The sequence below is a fragment of the Phoenix dactylifera genome, chromosome 6 (genome assembly GCF_051530095.1).
Source record: "Phoenix dactylifera cultivar Ajwa chromosome 6, Ajwa_hap1_PhDact_Kaust_v1.1, whole genome shotgun sequence".
Taxonomy (NCBI): domain Eukaryota; kingdom Viridiplantae; phylum Streptophyta; class Magnoliopsida; order Arecales; family Arecaceae; genus Phoenix; species Phoenix dactylifera.
The window spans coordinates 364,603-371,116 of record NC_143195.1 but is presented as its reverse complement, the minus strand read 5'-3'; the positions used below and the strand labels follow the sequence as shown (position 1 = coordinate 371,116).

Sequence of the window (6,514 nt, the reverse complement as noted above, 5' to 3'; positions counted from 1 at the left end):
ATTTTCAATTGATGGTGGAAGGAGGATAGATAAGTATTTCTTACGGCTCTAATCGCATTCAGATTTGCTTTCCTAGTTTAGCAGAAAGGTAGAGGCCGGGGTGGTAGAGAGCTCTGTGAAGTTGATCAAGTTTGGTTGCTCGTGGCCTTGTTTGGCCAAGGAAGAAGTTTATGGTGATTTTGGAATTAATGGGCGGGACCAAGGAGTGGTGGTTGATTGAGGGGTTGGAGAACTCACCGAGGGAAAGAAGAACGTGGGGGCCGGGCCATCTAAACTCTTATAATTATCATAAACACCATGCCTTTGGCTTCATTTTTGCGTCGGAGCTTGTTGTAGTCTTCCACTACATGGCAATGAGACCATCAATATTGCAATATCAAACGAGCTATGAACAGAGAACAACTACGCCTAATTTTAGATGCGTCATAGGATGCAGCCCCGAATCTTGATGGAGGCTAAAAGTTTTGTGAGCTTCTAAGTGTCGCATCCCAAACCTATCATTCAGGTCGGACACATCTATATAACACTTGAGACACGATCCTAGATAGTATATAAGGCGTATAAATCGAACAAGACGTCAATAGTATCCGATATCGTAAATCATGTGGACTTATAATATCAAACAAAGCTTCTAATGGTTGTTGTTTATTTATCTCTCTATTTATTCATTTATTTTGGCCATTATCATCACATCTCAAGTACACTTTAACGGAGGAAAAAAGATTAGGCGCAAATAATTGAATGGATGGCTTCTATATGGGCCATATAAAGATTGTGCATGAGAAAGGGAATTGCTAGGTCTCCTTGTGAGAGCAAATAAACCTAGTTTAGATAGCGGAAAGGAAGAGATGAATAAAGGTCAGCATGAAAAAGGTGACAAATAATAGGAAACCTCTCTTACAAGGGAAAATAGTTAAACCAAGGAAAGAAAAACCATGTATCTTACTGCCAATCCTACGTTTCATACTCGGGACAAGCATATTGAAATTGATATTTATTTTGTTTGAGAGCAAGTCGCTCGTTGTCAACTTCATGTCCAATTCATCTCCTCCAACGACTAACTCGCTGATATATTCACTAAAGAACTTGCCGTCCAACACTTTCAACGATTGCGTTCCAAGCTCTCAGTAGTACCCACCTTAGCTCGCGGAGAGTATTAGTTGTATATTCATCTCAGCCCCATATCAAGAATCGATGATTCCACAAATTTTGAATTTCAAATAGCATGAATTTAAGATTTGTGGGAAAAATTAAACGCGCACGCGGCCGAGTCTCGGTCCGCATGCGCATTAGGATTTGGAAACGGCCGGGCGCTAAAGGAAAAATTAAATGCGCATGCGGTCGAGTCTCGGGCCGCGTGCGCGTTTGAAAATTAAAACGTCCGTTGGGCGTTTTTGGTATTGAGCCAGCGTCCGCGTGCGCTTAAGTACCACGTGAAAGACGTGGACGTATCCACAGAATGCGCCCGCGTGTTCGCAAAATTACCGGAATGCCCCTGCATAAAACCCTTATATAAACCTCCTATTTCATCCTATTCTAAATACAAAAAATTACATAAAAATAGTAGAAAAACTTTGGAGAAATTCTTCCTCCTCTTAGCTACTTTTGATTTTTATTTTTATATATTTATTCAGTTTATTTTATTCTTTTCATTCCGCCCTTTGCTGGATCTGCAAGTCCGATCGGGTTCACTTTGACTTCTTCCAAGATGCGGAATGCGCCCGTGTGTTCGCAAAATTACCAGAATGCCCCTGTTTAAAATCTTTATATAAACCTCCTATTTCATCCTATTCTAAACACAAAATTACATAAAAATAGTATAAAAACTCTGGAGAAATTCTTCCTCCTCTTAGCTACTTTTGATTTTTGGATTTATATATTTATTCAGTTTATTTTATTTTCATTCCGCTCTTTGCTGGATCTGCAAGTCCGATTGGATTCTCTTTAACTTCTTTCGAGACATGCCGAAGAAAAAGTTGTAGGATCGTCATATCTCAGAGGAGGATTGTCGTGAGACCCGTACGTGGGGGCAAATACTTCTTTGGGACAGCATTTACGCGCTTCGACCTGCCTTCAATCAGGCTACTTTCTTCTATTTTTATTTTTGATTTAATATTAGTAGATTTGTAGGATTTGAAATTCTATAATATAAATTTATTAAATGCATAGATTTATTTTGTGCTAGAATAGATTTATTTTGCATTAAAATAGAATTATTTGGATACCAAATGATATGCATGTATATTATTCCCTTTAAGATTTTCCATTAATTGAATTTATAAATTTATTTGTTTAATTAGGTGATATATTGCTATCAATCCAAAGAAGTATATGTTTATTTTTTTTTGTTAGTAATATATAATTCATTAAATCCTTTATTGCAATTGTGGCATATTAGATTTTAATTGCAATAATCATTTTTGCTTGTACATAATTAATAATAAATTATTCTGAAAAGGTAACAATTTGTTTAACCTCCGAGAGGTTTATTATACCTCTATTTGGATTCCTCAAGGTGTAATTTTCAGATCCCATTCAAACGGAAAATTCGAAAATTGGTTAATACATAATAACTAATTCAATGAATTGACTTATTAAATCTCAATCAATTATTCTAATAAAGGAATAAATCTTTTAATTCGTTGAATTGATATTTTAGATCTTAATTACAACAATTGATTTGCCATAAAATTAGTAATCAATTATTCTAATAAGGCAATAAATCAATTCTAATATATAATTCATTAAATTGACATTTTAGATCTTAATTAAAATAATTGATTTGCTACTACTAAATTAGTAGTCAATCATTGCTAATTCGGAAAATTCAAACGAAAAATTTTGAAATTAGTTAATCCACAATATCTAATTTAAGTTTGCACTTAGGTTATTCTAAAAATTGAATTTGTGTAATTTCTAGTGACTATATCCATTAACTAATAGTGTCTAAGAAAATCTTGTCAAAAAGGCATACGTGCCTAAGAAAGGCTGGTACTTAAGTGAGCCTAGTGCTCCACCATCGATCTGGAGCTGATCTGGCTATTAGTTTTTTGGATATATCAATTAAACATCCAAAATTTAATATAAATATTAGTGCAATCTTTTGATATAGATTTTTTTGCCTTCATTTATGTTTCTGTCTTTATTTTGTAATCCTGATCCTATGGCCTCAAACACTAGTGACCACCTTAGTGCTAAACCTGAAAAATTTGATGGCCATAACTTTAGGAGGTGGCAGAACCATGTTGGGAATTGTATCCTAAATGTCAATCGTCAGCATATTGATGATTGAATTTTATAAATGAATTGACAAATTAATAAAGTGTTATTTGGCATTATTCATCATTTTATTGTACATCTTCAAATGAACTTTTATATGATTAAGTCCTTAGGACTTGTTTTATGATAAAAGAGGATTTATCTTCAAGTCCTTAAAACTGTTCGCGATCAAATGATATGCTGTTACTAGGACGACCGCATTATCGAGATTAGGTTGTTGTGTGACATATACATTGGTTGTCCTCTTAACCAAGGAGTGTGGAGACACTGATATGTCACACAGGTGAAGTGTAGGAGTACATTTCACTGAACATGACCAATTCCGGAATGCTCTACTGTCAAGAGATGTTCCGAGTGGATATAGGTATAAGTTTGGCCCTCTAACCTGAGACCGCAACATGTAACTAGCAAGCAACTCACCATACTTTGGTACCGGACTACCTGAATTTCTAATTCAGTGACGGAAGGTCACTGGGTACAGTCAAGTACTTGTGTAGTCAGTTGTGAATCAAGATGGAATTGACCCCTCCTGCAAACAGGAGATAATACCTTGTGTTCAATTTAACAAAACCATGACCAGGGTAATCCTTGTGAAGAGTCACAGGATTTCTAAAGTTGAATCACATCATGGATGCACTTATTACACAGTTGACAGAACTCTGAAGTCATCCTGGCATTTAGGAATCATAGGGATAAATTATACGGTAACCATAGTCCAAGGGTTCTTGAATGTTGCTTTGCAATCATTCGATCTATTCGGACGTCGGGTACCATTGCTAGATGGTCATTTCGATTAGTACAAAAAGTTGTTCTTGTGCTATCGGCTTAGGTTCGAACCTATGGGGTCACACGCATAGAAGTTTCTAGGTTAATCAAATGGCTGATTGATGATTAAGAATCATTTAGGGGTAATTTGGTCAATTCGATTGACAAATTATCCTAAGCAAAAGTTGCATTAAAATAATTATTGAATTATTGGAGGGTTAATTAGTAATTGGATTACTAATAAATTCAATTTGATTGAATTATTGGACTTTAATTAAGCCAAATTGAATTAGATTCAATTTGGGCTAAATTAGGGTTTGACCTAATTCGATCGGGTTCGACCCGAGCCGATTGGGCATAACCTAATTGATCGGACTTGACCCAATTGAATTGGGATTGACTCAAGTCAATTAAGAGTCCTTATTTGATGAGGATTAAGAATCCAAATAATCAAAATTTATTATGAAGAAGAATTCCTAAAATTTAGGACCCTAGCTTTCTTTCTTGGAGAAGAAAGACACCGCATCCTTATCCCTAAAAGCAGTGGTGCCTATCCTCTTTATTTTTGGCCAATTTTTGGCGTGAGGAAAGAGGAGGCGTGGAGCTATTTTTCAGAAAAATATGGCGCCTCAAATCTTCCTAAAAAGATAGGAATCAAATCCCTAATTTGTAGGGACTGTATGATGCATCAAGCAGGGTGGCATGCAGCTAAAGTTTGGGGTGCAATAATCCCCTGATTTTTAGAAGTTCTTGGCACAAGATTAAAATAGAATTTGTTCATCTCTTAGCTGCCGATTCATCATAATTTTTTGGGAATTTTATCAGCCAAATTCGTTGGCCAAAAGAGGTGTGAGGCGTGGGGGGTCTGTTGGCTATAAAAGGACCCCTACACTTAGGGTTTGTGAAAATGGCCTTTAGAAAGGGTTCTAAATTCTGAAAAAATTCTGAGAGCCAGCCACCTTCTCTCCTCCTTCTTCTCCTTCATCTCCATCCTTCATCCTCTCAAAGAAGAATCAAAAGTTGAGTGCTTCGAGGGAGAAAAGTTCAGCCACTGCAGCACCTTTGCACGAGCTAGCACTCCTGTAGTTGTGGATCTTCCTAGAGCTTCGCGTGGACTATCCGAAGAGGCCGGACACGTGTGCGGCTATACAAGGTGATCAAGGCATCATCAAAGGAGGATTGTCGGGAGACCCGTACGTGGGGGCAAATACTTCTTTGGGACAGCGTCTACGCGCTTCGACCTGCCTTCAATCAGGCTACTTTCTTCTATTTTTATTTTTGATTTAATATTAGTAGATTTGTAGGATTTGGAATTCTATAATATAAATTTATTAAATGCGTAGATTTATTTTGTGCTAGAATAGATTTATTTTGCCTTAAAATAGAATTATTTGGATGCCGAATGATATGCATGTATATTATTCCCTTTAAGATTTTTTATTAATTGAATTTATAAATTTATTTGTTTAATTAGGTGATATATTGCTAACAAGATTGATCCTAGGAATTCATTTATTATTTTTTTCTATCTTTATATCATCCTAGTTGTAATGTCTTATATATTCTTAATGAGGTAGGTAGAAAAAGTTCCCATAATATTTTTTTTCTATATATTCTTATTTTCCTGCAACAGAAAATTTCTCTTACAAAGAAAAATAGTTAATCCAAGAAGAGAGAGACTATGCACTCCTCTAAAGGCTACAATAATCAAACAGAACCTTGGCATTTGGCAACAATGACTTGCGGATGTGATGGATTACCAATACTGGTTTAGAGTAACGAGATCAATAAATCAAAACCTAGTAAAAAGCCTGAGGAAGAAAATCTTGGAAGACATCAAACATACAATCATCATCTTAAAATCTGTTACTTATGTTCAGTCTGGAAGAGGAAAACCCATCATTCCTCGCATTTGAGTTACAAGTGGTTATGTCGAGGACCATATTGGTAAATGGTGATAATTTATGCTATTCAATTGTAGTGGATGATCAAATGTTTACTTTGAAAGTGCGTATAAATATTATAAAGATCAACAAAACTAACTGTCCATTCAATTTTGGATGCTGAGTTTTTTCTTTTTAACACCAACTGAAAAGGTTGAAATCAAAATAGCAGTCAGCGACGAACTTTCTCAAATTTTGACAGGCAATACCTTGATTCATATACCCAATCCATAAGTAATTGTCTCTCTCAAAAAAAAAGGTAGAAAAAGAGAGATCCTAAAACCTCCAAGAGTTTGCTTACTGGGAACCCAGGGAAAAGTGCAAGCCGGAGAAGTCCCGGTTCTCGGTATTGTTCAGGGAGAGGAATGTTAATCTCCGAGATGGGGGGGAGCCATTCACGGAGCTTTTCGCGCCTATATATCTAATGAGACGTCAAATATTCACCTGTTGAGATGGCCGAGTTGGTCTAAGGCGCCAGATTAAGGTTCTGGTCCGAAAGGGCGTGGGTTCAAATCCCACTCTCAACA

General features: G+C 36.2%; 1 non-coding gene across 1 annotated transcript; it reads left to right on the top strand.

Annotated features, from left to right (window-relative positions):
• Positions 1-6,433: 6,433 nt before the first annotated feature.
• On the top strand, positions 6,434-6,514 carry TRNAL-AAG (transfer RNA leucine (anticodon AAG)). The gene has a single exon. It is a non-coding gene; the product is annotated as a tRNA-Leu (tRNA).